The following is a 22,546-nucleotide window of genomic DNA, read 5'->3' as shown; positions in this document are numbered from 1 at the left end:
TTTACACATCACCCATAGTCACCATCCTGTATTTACACATCATCCAGTCACCATCCTGTATTTCCTCATAACCCTCAGTCACCATCCTGTATTTACACATCACCCACATTCACCGTCTTGTATTTACACATCACCCAGTCACCATCCTGTATTTACACATCAGCCATAGTCACCATCCTGTATTTCCACATAACCCTCAGTCACCTTCCTGTATTTACACATCACCCACATTCACCATCGTGTATTTACACATCACTCAGTCAGCATCGTTTATTTACACATCCTCCACATTTATGTCCTGTATTTACACATCACCCACAGTCACCATCCTGTATTTACACATCACCCAGTCACCATCGTGAATTTTCACATCACCCAATCACTATTCTGTATTAACACATCACCCAGTCACCATTGTGTATTTACACATCATCCAGTCACCATCCTGTAGTTACACATAACCCTCAGTCACCGTCCTGTATTAACACATCACCCACAGTCACCGTCTTGTATTTACACATCACCCAATCAGCATCCTGTATTTACACATCACCCATAGTCACCATCCTGTATTTACACATCATCCAGTCACCATCCTGTATTTACACATAACCCTCAGTCACCATCCTGTATTTCCACATAACCCTCAGTCACCATCCTGTATTTACACATCACCCACATTCACCGTCCTGTATTCACACATCATCCAGTCACCATCCTGTATTTACACATCACCCACATTCACCGTCCTGTATTTACACATCACCCAGTGACCGCCCTGTATTTACACATCAATCACAGTCACCATCCTGTATTTACACATCACCCACAGTCACCATCCTGTAATTACACATCACCCAATCACCTCCCAGTATTTACACATCACCCACAGTCACCGTCCTGTATATACACATCACCCAGTGACCGTCCTGTATTTACACATCACCCACAGTCGCTATTCTGTATTTACACATAACCCACTGTCACCATCCTGTATTTACACATCACCCACAGTCACCAACCTGTATTTACACATCACCCACAGTCACCATCCTGTATTAACACATAACCCACTGTCACCATCCTGTATTTAGACATCACCCACTGGTACCATCCTGTATTTACACATCAGCCAATCACCATCCAGTATTTACACATCACCCACAGTCACCATCCTGTATTTACACATCACCCAATCACCGTCCAGTATTTACACATAACACACGGTCACCATTCTGTATTTACACATCATCCACAGTCACCATCCTGTATGTACACACCACCCAATCACCGTCCAGTATTTACACATAACACACTGTCACCATCCTGTATTTACACATCACCCATAGTCACCATTCTGTATTTAAAAATCAACCATAGTCACCATCCTGTATTTACACATCACCCAATCACCATCCTGTATTTACACATCACCCATAGTCACCATTCTGTATTTACACATCACCCAATCACCGTCCAGTATTTACACATAACACACTGTCACCATCCTGTATTTACACATCACCCAGTGACCATCCTGTATTTACACATCACCCAACCACCGTCCAGTATTTACACATCACCCACAGTCACCGTCTTGTATTTACACATCACCCAATCACCATCCTGTATTTACACATCACCCATAGTCACCATTCTGTATTTACACATCACCCACTGTCACCGTCTTGTATTTACACATCACCCAATCACCATCCTGTATTTACACATCACCCAGTCACCATCCTGTATTTATACATCACCCAAACACTGTCCAGTATTTACACATCACCCACAGTCACCGTCTTGTATTTACACATCACCCACAGTCACCATCCTGTATTTAGACATCTCCCATAGTCACCATCCTGTATTTACACATCACCAAATCACCATCCTGTATTTACACATCACCCACAGTCACCATCCTGTATTTAGACATCTCCCATAGTCACCATCCTGTATTTACACATCACCCAATCACCATCCTGTATTTACACATCACCCAGTCACCATCCTGTATTTACACATAACCCTCAGTGACCATCCTGTATTTACACATCACCCACATTCACTGTCCTGTATTTACATATCACTCAATCACCATCCTGTATTTACACATCACCCAGACACCATTGTGTATTTACAAATCATCCAGTCACTGTCCTGTATTTATACATCACCCACAGTCACCGTCCTGTATTTACACATCACCCACAGTCACCATCCTGTATTTACACATCACCCATAGTCACCATTCTGTATTTACAAATCACCCATAGTCACCATCCTGTATTTATACATCACCCAGTCACCATCGTGTATTTACACAACACACAATCACCGTCCAGTATTTACACATAACACACTGTCACCATTCTGTATTTACACATCACCCACAGTCACCATCCTGTATTTACACATCACCCAATCACCGTCCAGTATTTACACATAACACACTGTCACCATCCTGTATTTACACATCACCCAGTCACCATCCTGGATTAACATCTCACGCACAGTCACCGTCCTGTATTTACACATCACCCAGTGACCATCCTGTATTTACACATCACCCAACCACCGTCCAGTATTTACACATCACCCACAGTCACTGTCTTGTATTTACACATCACCCAATCACCATCCTGTATTTACACATCACCCATAGTCGCCATTCTGTATTTACACATCACCCACAGTCACCGTCCTATATTTACACATCACCCAGTGACCATCCTGTATTTACACATCACCCAACCACCATCCAGTATTTACACATCACCCAGTCACCATCCTGTATTTACACATCACCCAGTGACCATCCTGTATTTACACATCACCCAACCACCGTCCAGTATTTACACATCACCCAATCACCATCCTGTATTTACACATCACCCATAGTCACCATCCTATATTTACACATCACCCAATCACCGTCCAGTATTTACACATCACCCACAGTCACCGTCTTCTATATATACATCACCCAGTGACCGTCCTGTATTTACACATCACCCACAGTCGCTTTTCTGTATTTACACATAACCCACTGTCACCATCCTGTATTTACACATCACCCACTGTCACCATCCTGTATTTACACATAACCCACTGTCACCATCCTGTATTTACACATCACCCACAGTCACCATCCTGTATTTACACATCACCCACTGTCACCATCCTGTATTTAGACATCACCCACTGGTACCATCCTGTATTTACAATACAGCCAATCACCATCCAGTATTTACACATCACCCACAGTCACCATCCTGTATTTACACATCACCCAACCACCGTCCAGTATTTACACATCACCACAGTCACCGTCTTGTATGTACACATCACCCAATCACCATCCTGTATTTACACATCACCCATAGTCACCATTCTGTATTTACACATCACCCACAGTCACCGTCTTGTATTTACACATCACCCAATCACCATCCTGTATTTACACATCACCCAGTCACCATCCTGTATTTATACATCACCCAAACACCGTCCAGTATTTACACATCACCCACAGTCACCGTCTTGTATTTACACATCACCCATAGTCACCATTCTGTATTTACAAATCACCCATAGTCACCATCCTGTATTTACACAACACCCAGTCACCATCCTGTACTTATACATCACCCAAACACTGTCCAGTATTTACACATCACCCACAGTCACCGTCTTGTATTTACACATCACCCACAGTCACCATCCTGTATTTAGACATCTCCCATAGTCACCATCCGGTATTTACACATCATCCAGTCACCGTCCTGTATTTACACATCACCCACAGTCACCATCCTGTATTTACACATCACCCACATTGACTGTCCTGTATTTACATATCACTCAATCACCATCCTGTATTTACACATCACCCAGACACCATCGTGTATTTACACATCATCCAGTCACTGTCCTGTATTTATACATCACCCACAGTCACCGTCCTGTATTTATACATCACCCATAGTCGCCATTCTGTATTTACACATCACCCACAGTCACCGTCCTGTATTTACACATCACCCAGTGACCATCCTGTATTTACACATCACCCAAACACCGTCCAGTATTTACACATCACCCAATCACCATCCTGTATTTACACATCACCCATATTCACCAACCTGTATTTACACATCACCCAATCACCGTCCAGTATTTACACATCACCCACAATCACCGTCTTCTATATACACATCACCCAGTGAACGTCCTGTATTTACACATCACCCACAGTCGCTATTCTGTTTTTACACATAACCCACTGTCACCATCCTGTATTTACACATCACCCACTGTCACCATCCTGTATTTACACATCACCCACAGTCACCATCCTGGAATTACACATCACCCACAGTCACCGTCCTGTATTTACAAATCACCCAGTGACCACCCTGTATTTACACATCACCCACAGTCGCTATTCTGTTTTTACACATAACCCACTGTCACCATCCTGTATATACACATCACCCACAGTCACAATCCTTATTTACACATCACCCACGGTCACCATCCTTATTTACACATCACCCCGTCACCATCGTGTATTTACACATCACCTAGTCACCATCCTGTATTTACACATCACCCACTGTCACCATCCTGTATTTACACATCACCCACAGCCACCATTCTGTATTTACACATCACCCAGTCACCATCCTGGAATTACACATCACCCACAGTCACCGTCTTGTATTTACACATCACCCAATCACCATCCTGTATTTACACATCACCCATAGTCACCATTCTGTATTTACACATCACCCACAGTCACCGTCTTCTATTTACACATCACCCAATCACCATCCTGCATTTACACATCACCCAGTCACCATCCTGTATTTATACATCACCCAAACACTGTCCAGTATTTACACATCACCCACAGTCACCGTCTTGTATTTACACATCACCCAATCACCATCCTGTATTTACACATCACCCATAGTCACCATCCTGTATTTACACATCACCCACAGTCACCATCCTGTATTAACACATCATCCAGTCACCATCCTGTATTTACACATAACCCTCAGTCACCATCCTGTATTTACACATCACCCACAGTCACCGTCTTGTATTTACACATACCCAATCACCATCCTGTATTTACACATCACCCATAGTCACCATCCTGTATTTACACATCATCCAGTCACCATCCTGTATTTACACATAACCCTCAGTCACCATCCTGTATTTACACATCACCCACAGTCACCGTCTTGTATTTACACATACCCAATCACCATCCTGTATTTACACATCACCTATAGTCACCATCCTGTATTTACACATCATCCAGTCACCATCCTGTATTTCCACATAACCCTCAGTCACCATCCTGTATTTACACATCACCCACATTCACCGTCTTGTATTTACACATCACCCAGTCACCATCCTGTATTTACACATCAGCCATAGTCACCATCCTGTATTTCCACATAACCCTCAGTCACCTTCTTGTATTTACACATCACCCACATTCACCATCCTGTATTTAAACATCACTCAGTCAGCATCGTTTATTTACACATCCTCCACATTTATGTCCTGTATTTACACATCACCCACAGTCAGTATCCTGTATTTACACATCACCCAGTCACCATCGTGAATTTTCACAATACCCAATCACTATTCTGTATTAACACATCACCCAGTCACCATTGTGTATTTACACATCATCCAGTCACCATCCTGTAGTTACACATAACCCTCAGTCACCGTCCTGTATTAACACGTCACCCACAGTCACCGTCTTGTATTTACACATCACCCAATCAGCATCCTGTATTTACACATCACCCATAGTCACCATCCTGTATTTACACATCATCCAGTCACCATCCTGTATTTACACATAACCCTCAGTCACCATCCTGTATTTCCACATAACCCTCAGTCACCATCCTGTATTTACACATCACCCACATTTACCGTCCTGTATTCACACATCATCCAGTCACCATCCTGTATTTACACATCACCCACATTCACCGTCCTGTATTTACACATCACCCAGTGACCGCCCTGTATTTACACATCAATCACAGTCACCATCCTGTATTTACACATCACCCACAGTCACCATCCTGTAATTACACATCACCCAATCACCGCCCAGTATTTACACATCACCCACAGTCACCGTCTTGTATATACACATCACCCAGTGACCGTCCTGTATTTACACATCACCCACAGTCGCTATTCTGTATTTACACATAACCCACTGTCACCATCCTGTATTTACACATCACCCACAGTCACCAACCTGTATTTACACATCACCCACAGTCACCATCCTGTATTAACACATAACCCACTGTCACGATCCTGTATTTAGACATCACCCACTGGTACCATCCTGTATTTACACATCAGCCAATCACCATACAGTATTTAAACACCACCCACAGCCACCATCCTGTATTTACACATCACCCAATCACCGTCCAGTATTTACACATAACACACTGTTACCATCCTGTATTTACACATCACGCACAGTCACCGTCCTGTATTTAGACATCACCCACTGGTACCATCCTGTATTTACACATCACCCATAGTCACTATTCTGTATTTACACATCACCCATAGTCACCATCGTGTATTTACACATCACCCAGTCACCGTCCTGTATTTACACATCACCCACGGTCACCATCCTTATTTACACATCACCCACATTCACCGTCCTGTATTTACACATCACCCAGTCACCATCCTGTATTTACACACCACCCACAGTCACCATTCTGTATTTACACATCACCCAGTCACCATTCTGTATTAACACATCACCCACAGTCACCGACTTATATTTACAAATCACCCACAGTCACCGTCCTGTATTTACACATAACCCTCAGTCACCACCCTGTATTAACACATCACCCACGTTCACCATCCTGTATTTACACATCACCCAGTCAAGGTCCTGTATTTACACATTACCTACAGTCACCGTCCTGTATTTACACATCACCCAGTCACCGTCCTGTATTTACACATCACCCACGGTCACCATCCTTATTTACACATCACCCCGTCACCATCGTGTATTTACACATCACCCAGTCACCATCCTGTATTTACACATCACCCACTGTCACCATCCTGTATTTACACATCACCCAACCACCGTCCTGTATTTACACATCACCCACAGTCACCGTCTTGTATTTACACATCACCCACAGCCACCATCCTGTATTTACACATCACCCATAGTCACCATTCCGTATTTACACATCACCCATAGTCACCATCGTGTATTTACACATCACCCAGTCACCGTCCTGTATTTACACATCACCCACATTCACCGTCCTGTATTTACACATCACCCACGTTCACCATCCTGTATTTACACATCACCCAGTCACCGTCCTGTATTTACACATAACCTACAGTCACCGTCCTGGATTTGCACATCACCCACAGTCACCATCCTGTATTTACACATCACCCATAGTCACCATTCTATATTTACACTTCACCCATAGTCACCATCCTGTATTTAAACATCACCCAGTCACCAACGTGTATTTACATATCACCCAGTCACCATCCTGTATTTACACATCACCCACGTTCACCATCCTGTATTTACACATCACCCAGTCAAGGTCCTGTATTTACACATTACCTACAGTCATCGTCCTGTATTTACACATCACCCACATTCACCATTGTGTATTTACACATCACCCAGTCACCATCTTGTATTTATACATCACCCACAGCCACTACTCTGTATTTACACATCACCCACAGCCACCATCCTGTATTTACACATCACCCGCATTCACAGTCCTGTATTTACACATACCCAATCACCATCCTGTATTTACACATCACCCAGTCACCATCGTGTATTTACACATCACCCAATCACCATCCTGTTTTTACACATCACCCAGTCACCATTGTGTATTTACACATCATCCAGTCACCGTCCCGTAGTTACACATAACCCTCAGTCACCATCCTGTATTAACACACCACCCACGTTCACCGTCCTGTATTTACACATCACCCAGTCACCGTCCTGTATGTACACATAACTTACAGTCACCGTCCTGTATTTACACATTACCCACATTCACCATTGTGTATTTACACATAACCCAGTCACCATCTTGTATTTATACATCACCCACAGCCACTATTCTGTATTTACACATCACCCACAGCCACCATCCTGTATTTACACATCACCTACATTCACCGTCCTGTATTTACACATCACGCACAGTCACCGTCCTGTATTTACACATCAATCGCAGTCACCGTCCTGTATATACACATCACCCACGGTCACCATCCTTATTTACACATCACCCACATTCACCGTCCTGTATTTACACATCACCCAGTCACCATCCTGTATTTACACATCACCCAGTTACTGTCTTGTATTTACACATCACCCACTGTAAACCGTCTTATATTTACAAATCACCCACAGTCACCGTCCTGTATTTACACATAACCCGCAGTCACCATCCTGTATTATCACATCACCCACGTTCACCATCCTGTATTTACACATCACCCAGTCACCGTCGTGTATTTACACATCACCCAATCACCATCCTGTATTTACACATCACCCTGTCACCATCCTGTATTTACACATCATCCAGTCACCGTCCTGTACTTACACATAACCCCCAGTCACAATCCTGTATTAACACATCGCCCACGTTCACCATCCTGTATTTACACATCACCCAGTCACCGTCCTGTATTTACACATAACCTACAGTCACCGTCCTGTATTTACACATCACCCACATTCACCATTGTGTATTTACACATCACCCAGTCGCCATCTTGTATTTATACATCACCCACAGCCACTATTCTGTATTTACACATCACCCACAGCCACCATCCTGTATTTACACATCACCCACATTCACTGTCCTGTATTTACACATCACCCAGTCACCATCGTGTATTTATACATCACTCACAGACACTATTCTGTGTTTACAGATCACCCACAGCCACCATCCTGTATTTACACATCACCCAGATTCACCGTCCTGTATTTACACATCACGCACAGTCACCGTCCTGTATTTACACATCAATCGCAGTCACCGTCGTGTATATACACATCAATCACAGTCACCATCCTGTATTTAGACATCACCCACAGTCACCATCCAGTATTTACACATCACCCAGTCACCATCCTGTATTTACACATCACCCAATCACTGTCCAGTATTTACACATAACACACTGTCACCATCCTGTATTTACACATCACCCAAACACTGTCCAGTATTTACACATCACCCACAGTCACCGTCTTGTATTTACACATCACCCACAGTCACCATCCTGTATTTAGACATCTCCCATAGTCACCATCCTGTATTTACACATCACCAAATCACCATCCTGTATTTACACATCACCCACAGTCACCATCCTGTATTTAGACATCTCCCATAGTCACCATCCTGTATTTACACATCACCCAATCACCATCCTGTATTTACACATCACCCAGTCACCATCCTGTATTTACACATAACCCTCAGTGACCATCCTGTATTTACACATCACCCACATTCACTGTCCTGTATTTACATATCACTCAATCACCATCCTGTATTTACACATCACCCAGACACCATTGTGTATTTACAAATCATCCAGTCACTGTCCTGTATTTATACATCACCCACAGTCACCGTCCTGTATTTACACATCACCCACAGTCACCATCCTGTATTTACACATCACCCATAGTCACCATTCTGTATTTACAAATCACCCATAGTCACCATCCTGTATTTATACATCACCCAGTCACCATCGTGTATTTACACAACACACAATCACCGTCCAGTATTTACACATAACACACTGTCACCATTCTGTATTTACACATCACCCACAGTCACCATCCTGTATTTACACATCACCCAATCACCGTCCAGTATTTACACATAACACACTGTCACCATCCTGTATTTACACATCACCCAGTCACCATCCTGGATTAACATCTCACGCACAGTCACCGTCCTGTATTTACACATCACCCAGTGACCATCCTGTATTTACACATCACCCAACCACCGTCCAGTATTTACACATCACCCACAGTCACTGTCTTGTATTTACACATCACCCAATCACCATCCTGTATTTACACATCACCCATAGTCGCCATTCTGTATTTACACATCACCCACAGTCACCGTCCTATATTTACACATCACCCAGTGACCATCCTGTATTTACACATCACCCAACCACCATCCAGTATTTACACATCACCCAGTCACCATCCTGTATTTACACATCACCCAGTGACCATCCTGTATTTACACATCACCCAACCACCGTCCAGTATTTACACATCACCCAATCACCATCCTGTATTTACACATCACCCATAGTCACCATCCTATATTTACACATCACCCAATCACCGTCCAGTATTTACACATCACCCACAGTCACCGTCTTCTATATATACATCACCCAGTGACCGTCCTGTATTTACACATCACCCACAGTCGCTTTTCTGTATTTACACATAACCCACTGTCACCATCCTGTATTTACACATCACCCACTGTCACCATCCTGTATTTACACATAACCCACTGTCACCATCCTGTATTTACACATCACCCACAGTCACCATCCTGTATTTACACATCACCCACTGTCACCATCCTGTATTTAGACATCACCCACTGGTACCATCCTGTATTTACACATCAGCCAATCACCATCCAGTATTTACACATCACCCACAGTCACCATCCTGTATTTACACATCACCCAACCACCGTCCAGTATTTACACATCACCCACAGTCACCGTCTTGTATGTACACATCACCCAATCACCATCCTGTATTTACACATCACCCATAGTCACCATTCTGTATTTACACATCACCCACAGTCACCGTCTTGTATTTACACATCACCCAATCACCATCCTGTATTTACACATCACCCAGTCACCATCCTGTATTTATACATCACCCAAACACCGTCCAGTATTTACACATCACCCACAGTCACCGTCTTGTATTTACACATCACCCACAGTCACCATCCTGTATTTACACATCACCCATAGTCACCATTCTGTATTTACAAATCACCCATAGTCACCATCCTGTATTTACACAACACCCAGTCACCATCCTGTACTTATACATCACCCAAACACTGTCCAGTATTTACACATCACCCACAGTCACCGTCTTGTATTTACACATCACCCACAGTCACCATCCTGTATTTAGACATCTCCCATAGTCACCATCCGGTATTTACACATCATCCAGTCACCGTCCTGTATTTACACATCACCCACAGTCACCATCCTGTATTTACACATCACCCACATTGACTGTCCTGTATTTACATATCACTCAATCACCATCCTGTATTTACACATCACCCAGACACCATCGTGTATTTACACATCATCCAGTCACTGTCCTGTATTTATACATCACCCACAGTCACCGTCCTGTATTTATACATCACCCATAGTCGCCATTCTGTATTTACACATCACCCACAGTCACCGTCCTGTATTTACACATCACCCAGTGACCATCCTGTATTTACACATCACCCAAACACCGTCCAGTATTTACACATCACCCAATCACCATCCTGTATTTACACATCACCCATATTCACCAACCTGTATTTACACATCACCCAATCACCGTCCAGTATTTACACATCACCCACAATCACCGTCTTCTATATACACATCATCCAGTGAACGTCCTGTATTTACACATCACCCACAGTCGCTATTCTGTTTTTACACATAACCCACTGTCACCATCCTGTATTTACACATCACCCACTGTCACCATCCTGTATTTACACATAACCCACTGTCACCATCCTGTATTTACACATCACCCACAGTCACCATCCTGGAATTACACATCACCCACAGTCACCGTCCTGTATTTACAAATCACCCAGTGACCACCCTGTATTTACACATCACCCACAGTCGCTATTCTGTTTTTACACATAACCCACTGTCACCATCCTGTATATACACATCACCCACAGTCACAATCCTTATTTACACATCACCCACGGTCACCATCCTTATTTACACATCACCCCGTCACCATCGTGTATTTACACATCACCTAGTCACCATCCTGTATTTACACATCACCCACTGTCACCATCCTGTATTTACACATCACCCACAGCCACCATTCTGTATTTACACATCACCCAGTCACCATCCTGGAATTACACATCACCCACAGTCACCGTCTTGTATTTACACATCACCCAATCACCATCCTGTATTTACACATCACCCATAGTCACCATTCTGTATTTACACATCACCCACAGTCACCGTCTTCTATTTACACATCACCCAATCACCATCCTGCATTTACACATCACCCAGTCACCATCCTGTATTTATACATCACCCAAACACTGTCCAGTATTTACACATCACCCACAGTCACCGTCTTGTATTTACACATCACCCAATCACCATCCTGTATTTACACATCACCCATAGTCACCATCCTGTATTTACACATCACCCACAGTCACCATCCTGTATTAACACATCATCCAGTCACCATCCTGTATTTACACATAACCCTCAGTCACCATCCTGTATTTACACATCACCCACAGTCACCGTCTTGTATTTACACATACCCAATCACCATCCTGTATTTACACATCACCCATAGTCACCATCCTGTATTTACACATCATCCAGTCACCATCCTGTATTTACACATAACCCTCAGTCACCATCCTGTATTTACACATCACCCACAGTCACCGTCTTGTATTTACACATACCCAATCACCATCCTGTATTTACACATCACCCATAGTCACCATCCTGTATTTACACATCATCCAGTCACCATCCTGTATTTCCACATAACCCTCAGTCACCATCCTGTATTTACACATCACCCACATTCACCGTCTTGTATTTACACATCACCCAGTCACCATCCTGTATTTACACATCAGCCATAGTCACCATCCTGTATTTCCACATAACCCTCAGTCACCTTCTTGTATTTACACATCACCCACATTCACCATCCTGTATTTAAACATCACTCAGTCAGCATCGTTTATTTACACATCCTCCACATTTATGTCCTGTATTTACACATCACCCACAGTCAGTATCCTGTATTTACACATCACCCAGTCACCATCGTGAATTTTCACAATACCCAATCACTATTCTGTATTAACACATCACCCAGTCACCATTGTGTATTTACACATCATCCAGTCACCATCCTGTAGTTACACATAACCCTCAGTCACCGTCCTGTATTAACACGTCACCCACAGTCACCGTCTTGTATTTACACATCACCCAATCAGCATCCTGTATTTACACATCACCCATAGTCACCATCCTGTATTTACACATCATCCAGTCACCATCCTGTATTTACACATAACCCTCAGTCACCATCCTGTATTTCCACATAACCCTCAGTCACCATCCTGTATTTACACATCACCCACATTTACCGTCCTGTATTCACACATCATCCAGTCACCATCCTGTATTTACACATCACCCACATTCACCGTCCTGTATTTACACATCACCCAGTGACCGCCCTGTATTTACACATCAATCACAGTCACCATCCTGTATTTACACATCACCCACAGTCACCATCCTGTAATTACACATCACCCAATCACCGCCCAGTATTTACACATCACCCACAGTCACCGTCTTGTATATACACATCACCCAGTGACCGTCCTGTATTTACACATCACCCACAGTCGCTATTCTGTATTTACACATAACCCACTGTCACCATCCTGTATTTACACATCACCCACAGTCACCAACCTGTATTTACACATCACCCACAGTCACCATCCTGTATTAACACATAACCCACTGTCACGATCCTGTATTTAGACATCACCCACTGGTACCATCCTGTATTTACACATCAGCCAATCACCATACAGTATTTAAACACCACCCACAGTCACCATCCTGTATTTACACATCACCCAATCACCGTCCAGTATTTACACATAACACACTGTTACCATCCTGTATTTACACATCACGCACAGTCACCGTCCTGTATTTAGACATCACCCACTGGTACCATCCTGTATTTACACATCACCCATAGTCACTATTCTGTATTTACACATCACCCATAGTCACCATCGTGTATTTACACATCACCCAGTCACCGTCCTGTATTTACACATCACCCACGGTCACCATCCTTATTTACACATCACCCACATTCACCGTCCTGTATTTACACATCACCCAGTCACCATCCTGTATTTACACACCACCCACAGTCACCATTCTGTATTTACACATCACCCAGTCACCATTCTGTATTAACACATCACCCACAGTCACCGACTTATATTTACAAATCACCCACAGTCACCGTCCTGTATTTACACATAACCCTCAGTCACCACCCTGTATTAACACATCACCCACGTTCACCATCCTGTATTTACACATCACCCAGTCAAGGTCCTGTATTTACACATTACCTACAGTCACCGTCCTGTATTTACACATCACCCAGTCACCGTCCTGTATTTACACATCACCCACGGTCACCATCCTTATTTACACATCACCCCATCACCATCGTGTATTTACACATCACCCAGTCACCATCCTGTATTTACACATCACCCACTGTCACCATCCTGTATTTACACATCACCCAACCACCGTCCTGTATTTACACATCACCCACAGTCACCGTCTTGTATTTACACATCACCCACAGCCACCATCCTGTATTTACACATCACCCATAGTCACCATTCCGTATTTACACATCACCCATAGTCACCATCGTGTATTTACACATCACCCAGTCACCGTCCTGTATTTACACATCACCCACATTCACCGTCCTGTATTTACACATCACCCACGTTCACCATCCTGTATTTACACATCACCCAGTCACCGTCCTGTATTTACACATAACCTACAGTCACCGTCCTGGATTTGCACATCACCCACAGTCACCATCCTGTATTTACACATCACCCATAGTCACCATTCTATATTTACACTTCACCCATAGTCACCATCCTGTATTTAAACATCACCCAGTCACCAACGTGTATTTACATATCACCCAGTCACCATCCTGTATTTACACATCACCCACGTTCACCATCCTGTATTTACACATCACCCAGTCAAGGTCCTGTATTTACACATTACCTACAGTCATCGTCCTGTATTTACACATCACCCACATTCACCATTGTGTATTTACACATCACCCAGTCACCATCTTGTATTTATACATCACCCACAGCCACTACTCTGTATTTACACATCACCCACAGCCACCATCCTGTATTTACACATCACCCGCATTCACAGTCCTGTATTTACACATACCCAATCACCATCCTGTATTTACACATCACCCAGTCACCATCGTGTATTTACACATCACCCAATCACCATCCTGTTTTTACACATCACCCAGTCACCATTGTGTATTTACACATCATCCAGTCACCGTCCCGTAGTTACACATAACCCTCAGTCACCATCCTGTATTAACACACCACCCACGTTCACCGTCCTGTATTTACACATCACCCAGTCACCGTCCTGTATGTACACATAACTTACAGTCACCGTCCTGTATTTACACATTACCCACATTCACCATTGTGTATTTACACATAACCCAGTCACCATCTTGTATTTATACATCACCCACAGCCACTATTCTGTATTTACACATCACCCACAGCCACCATCCTGTATTTACACATCACCTACATTCACCGTCCTGTATTTACACATCACGCACAGTCACCGTCCTGTATTTACACATCACCCACATTCACCGTCCTGTATTTACACATCACCCAGTCACCATCCTGTATTTACACATCACCCAGTCACTGTCTTGTATTTACACATCACCCACTGTAAACCGTCTTATATTTACAAATCACCCACAGTCACCGTCCTGTATTTACACATAACCCGCAGTCACCATCCTGTATTATCACATCACCCACGTTCACCATCCTGTATTTACACATCACCCAGTCACCATCGTGTATTTACACATCACCCAATCACCATCCTGTATTTACACATCACCCTGTCACCATCCTGTATTTACACATCATCCAGTCACCGTCCTGTACTTACACATAACCCCCAGTCACAATCCTGTATTAACACATCACCCACGTTCACCATCCTGTATTTACACATCACCCAGTCACCGTCCTGTATTTACACATAACCTACAGTCACCGTCCTGTATTTACACATCACCCACATTCACCATTGTGTATTTACACATCACCCAGTCGCCATCTTGTATTTATACATCACCCACAGCCACTATTCTGTATTTACACATCACCCACAGCCACCATCCTGTATTTACACATCACCCACATTCACTGTCCTGTATTTACACATCACCCAGTCACCATCGTGTATTTATACATCACTCACAGACACTATTCTGTGTTTACAGATCACCCACAGCCACCATCCTGTATTTACACATCACCCAGATTCACCGTCCTGTATTTACACATCACGCACAGTCACCGTCCTGTATTTACACATCAATCGCAGTCACCGTCGTGTATATACACATCAATCACAGTCACCATCCTGTATTTAGACATCACCCACAGTCACCATCCAGTATTTACACATCACCCAGTCACCATCCTGTATTTACACATCACCCAATCACTGTCCAGTATTTACACATAACACACTGTCACCATCCTGTATTTACACATCACCCAGTCACCATCCTGGATTTACACAGCACCCATAGTCACCATTCTGTATTTACACATCACCCACAGCCACCATCCTGTATTTACACATCACCCACATTCACCGTCCTGTATTTACACATCACGCACAGTCACCGTCCTGTATTTACACATCAATCACAGTCACCGTCCTGTATATACACATCAATCACAGTCACCATTCTGTATTTACACATCACCCACAGTCACCATCCTGTATTTACACATCACCCAGTCACCGTCCTGTATTTACACATCACCCATAGTCACCATCCTGTATTTACACATCACCCAGTCACCGTCCTGTATTTACACATAACCTACAGTCACCGTCCTGTATTTACACATAACCCTCAGTCACCATCCTGTATTAACACATCACCCACATTCACCATTGTGTATTTACACATCACCCAGTCACCATCCTGTATTTATACATCACCCACAGCCACTATTCTGTATTTACACATCACCCACAGCCACCATCCTGTATTTACACATCACCCACATTCACCGTCCTGTATTTACACATCACCCACAGTAACCGTCCTGTATTTACACATCAATCACAGTCACTGTCCTGTATTTACACATCACCCAATCACCGTCCTGTATTTACACATAACCCTCAGTCACCATCCTGTTTTAACACAGCACCCACAGTCACCATCGTGTATTTACACATCACCCAGTCACCGTCCTGTATTTACACATAACCTACTGTCACCGTCCTGTATTTACACATCACCCACATTCACCATTGTGTATTTACACATCACCCAGTCACCATCTTGTATTTATACATCACCCACAGCCACTATTCTGTATTTACACATCACCCACAGCCACCATCCTGTATTTACACATCACCCGCATTCACTGTCCTGTATTTACACATCACCCAGTCACCATCCTGTATTTACACATAACCCTCAGTCACCATCCTGTATTAACACATCACCCACAGTCACCATCGTGTATTTACATATCACCCAATCACCATCCTGTATTTACACATCACCCAGTCACCATCGTGTATTTACACATCACCCAATCACCATCCTGTATTTACACATCACACAGTCACCATTGTGTATTTACACATCACCCAGTCACCGTCCTGTATTTACACATAACTTACAGTCACCGTCCTGTATTTACACATCACCCACAGTCACCGTCCTGTATTTACACATCAATCACAGTCACTGTCCTGTATATACACATCAGCCAGTGACCGTCCTGTATTTCCACATCAATCACAGTCACCATAGTGTATTTACACATCCTCCACATTTATCTCCTGTATTTACACATCACCCACAGTCACCATCCTGTATTTACACATCACCCAGTCACCATCGTGTATTTACACATCACCCAATCACCATCCTGTATTTACACATCACCCAGTCACCATCGTGTATTTACACATCATCCAGTCACAGTCCTGTATTTGCACATCACCCTCAGTCACCATCCTGTATTAACACATCACCCACGTTCACCATCCTGTATTTACACATCACCCAGTCACCGTCCTGTATTTACTCATCACCCAGTCACTGTCTTGTATTTACACATCACCCACTGTCACCGTCTTATATTTACAAATCACCCACAGTCACCGTCCTGTATTTACACATAACCCGCAGTCACCATCCTGTATTATCACATCACCCACGTTCACCATCCTGTATTTACACATCACCCAGTCACCGTCGTGTATTTACACATCACCCAATCACCATCCTGTATTTACACATCACCCAGTCACCATTGTGTATTTACACATCATCCAGTCACCGTCCTGTACTTACACATAACCCCCAGTCACAATCCTGTATTAACACATCACCCACGTTCACCATCCTGTATTTACACATCACCCAGTCACCGTCCTGTATTTACACATAACCTACAGTCACCGTCCTGTATTTACACATAACCTACAGTCACCGTCCTGTATTTACACATCACCCACATTCACCATTGTGTATTTACACATCACCCAGTCGCCATCTTGTATTTATTCATCACCCACAGCCACTATTCTGTATTTACACATCACCCACAGCCACCATCCTGTATTTACACATCACCCACATTCACTGTCCTGTATTTACACATCACCCAGTCACCATCGTGTATTTATACATCACCCACAGACACTATTCTGTGTTTACAGATCACCCACAGCCACCATCCTGTATTTACACATCACCCAGATTCACCGTCCTGTATTTACACATCACGCACAGTCACCGTCCTGTATTTACACATCAATCGCAGTCACCGTCGTGTATATACACATCAATCACAGTCACCATCCTGTATTTAGACATCACCCACAGTCACCATCCAGTATTTACACATCACCCACAGTCACCATCCTGTATTTACACATCACCCAATCACTGTCCAGTATTTACACATAACACACTGTCACCATCCTGTATTTACACATCACCCAGTCAACATCCTGGATTTACACATCACCCATAGTCACCATTCTGTATTTATACATCACCCACAGCCACCATCCTGTATTTACACATCACCCACATTCACCGTCCTGTATTTACACATCACGCACAGTCACCGTCCTGTATTTACACATCAATCACAGTCACCGTCCTGTATATACACATCAATCACAGTCACCATTCTGTATTAACACATCACCCACGTTCACCATCCTGTATTTACACATCACCCAGTCACCGTCCTGTATTTACACATCACCCAGTCACTGTCTTGTATTTACACATCACCCACTGTCACCGTCTTATATTTACAAATCACCCACAGTCACCGTCCTGTATTTACACATCACCCACAGCCACCATCCTGTATTTACACATCACCCAGTCACCGTCCTGTATTTACACATAACCTACAGTCACCGTCCTGTATTTACACATAACCTACAGTCACCGTCCTGTATTTACACATCACCCACATTCACCATTGTGTATTTACACATCACCCAGTCGCCATCTTGTATCTATTCATCACCCACAGCCACTATTCTGTATTTACACATCACCCACAGCCACCATCCTGTATTTACACATCACCCACATTCACTGTCCTGTATTTACACATCACCCAGTCACCATCGTGTATTTATACATCACCCACAGACACTATTCTGTGTTTACAGATCACCCACAGCCACCATCCTGTATTTACACATCACCCAGATTCACCGTCCTGTATTTACACATCACGCACAGTCACCGTCCTGTATTTACACATCAATCGCAGTCACCGTCGTGTATATACACATCAATCACAGTCACCATCCTGTATTTAGACATCACCCACAGTCACCATCCAGTATTTACACATCACCCACAGTCACCATCCTGTATTTACACATCACCCAATCACTGTCCAGTATTTACACATAACACACTGTCACCATCCTGTATTTACACATCACCCAGTCAACATCCTGGATTTACACATCACCCATAGTCACCATTCTGTATTTACACATCACCCACAGCCACCATCCTGTATTTACACATCACCCACATTCACCGTCCTGTATTTACACATCACGCACAGTCACCGTCCTGTATTTACACATCAATCACAGTCACCGTCCTGTATATACACATCAATCACAGTCAGCATTCTGTATTAACACATCACCCACGTTCACCATCCTGTATTTACACATCACCCAATCACTGTCCAGTATTTACACATAACACACTGTCACCATCCTGTATTTACACATCACCCAGTCACCATCCTGTATTTACACATCACCCATAGTCACCATTCTGTATTTACACATCACCCAGTCACCATTGTGTATTTACACATCATCCAGTCACCGTCCTGTATTTACACATAACCCTCAGTCACCATCCTGTTTTAACACAGCACCCACAGTCACCATCGTGTATTTACACATCACCCAGTCACCGTCCTGTATTTACACATAACCTACTGTCACCGTCCTGTATTTACACATCACCCACATTCACCATTGTGTATTTACACATCACCCAGTCACCATCTTGTATTTATACATCACCCACAGCCACAATTCTGTATTTACACATCACCCACAGCCACCATCCTGTATTTACACATCACCCGCATTCACTGTCCTGTATTTACACATCACCCAGTCACCATCCTGTATTTACACATAACCCTCAGTCACCATCCTGTATTAACACATCACCCACAGTCACCATCGTGTATTTACATATCACCCAATCACCATCCTGTATTTACACATCACCCAGTCACCATCGTGTATTTACACATCACCCAATCACCATCCTGTATTTACACATCACACAGTCACCATTGTGTATTTACACATCACCCAGTCACCGTCCTGTATTTACACATAACTTACAGTCACCGTCCTGTATTTACACATCACCCACAGTCACCGTCCTGTATTTACACATCAATCGCAGTCACCGTCCTGTATTTACACATCACCCACAGTCACCATCCTGTAATTACACATCACCCAATCACCGCCCAGTATTTACACATCACCCACAGTCACCGTCTTGTATATACACATCACCCAGTGACCGTCCTGTATTTACACATCACCCACAGTCGCTATTCTGTATTTACACATAACCCACTGTCACCATCCTGTATTTACACATCACCCACAGTCACCAACCTGTATTTACACATCACCCACAGTCACCATCCTGTATTAACACATAACCCACTGTCACGATCCTGTATTTAGACATCACCCACTGGTACCATCCTGTATTTACACATCAGCCAATCACCATACAGTATTTAAACACCACCCACAGTCACCATCCTGTATTTACACATCACCCAATCACCGTCCAGTATTTACACATAACACACTGTTACCATCCTGTATTTACACATCACGCACAGTCACCGTCCTGTATTTAGACATCACCCACTGGTACCATCCTGTATTTACACATCACCCATAGTCACTATTCTGTATTTACACATCACCCATAGTCACCATCGTGTATTTACACATCACCCAGTCACCGTCCTGTATTTACACATCACCCACGGTCACCATCCTTATTTACACATCACCCACATTCACCGTCCTGTATTTACACATCACCCAGTCACCATCCTATATTTACACACCACCCACAGTCACCATTCTGTATTTACACATCACCCAGTCACCATTCTGTATTAACACATCACCCACAGTCACCGACTTATATTTACAAATCACCCACAGTCACCGTCCTGTATTTACACATAACCCTCAGTCACCACCCTGTATTAACACATCACCCACGTTCACCATCCTGTATTTACACATCACCCAGTCAAGGTCCTGTATTTACACATTACCTACAGTCACCGTCCTGTATTTACACATCACCCAGTCACCGTCCTGTATTTACACATCACCCACGGTCACCATCCTTATTTACACATCACCCCGTCACCATCGTGTATTTACACATCACCCAGTCACCATCCTGTATTTACACATCACCCACTGTCACCATCCTGTATTTACACATCACCCAACCACCGTCCTGTATTTACACATCACCCACAGTCACCGTCTTGTATTTACACATCACCCACAGCCACCATCCTGTATT

This window comes from Mobula birostris, chromosome 11 (genome assembly GCF_030028105.1).
Source record: "Mobula birostris isolate sMobBir1 chromosome 11, sMobBir1.hap1, whole genome shotgun sequence".
In the NCBI taxonomy this organism is placed as follows: Eukaryota; Metazoa; Chordata; class Chondrichthyes; order Myliobatiformes; family Myliobatidae; genus Mobula; species Mobula birostris.
Note: the sequence above shows the minus strand (reverse complement) of the source record.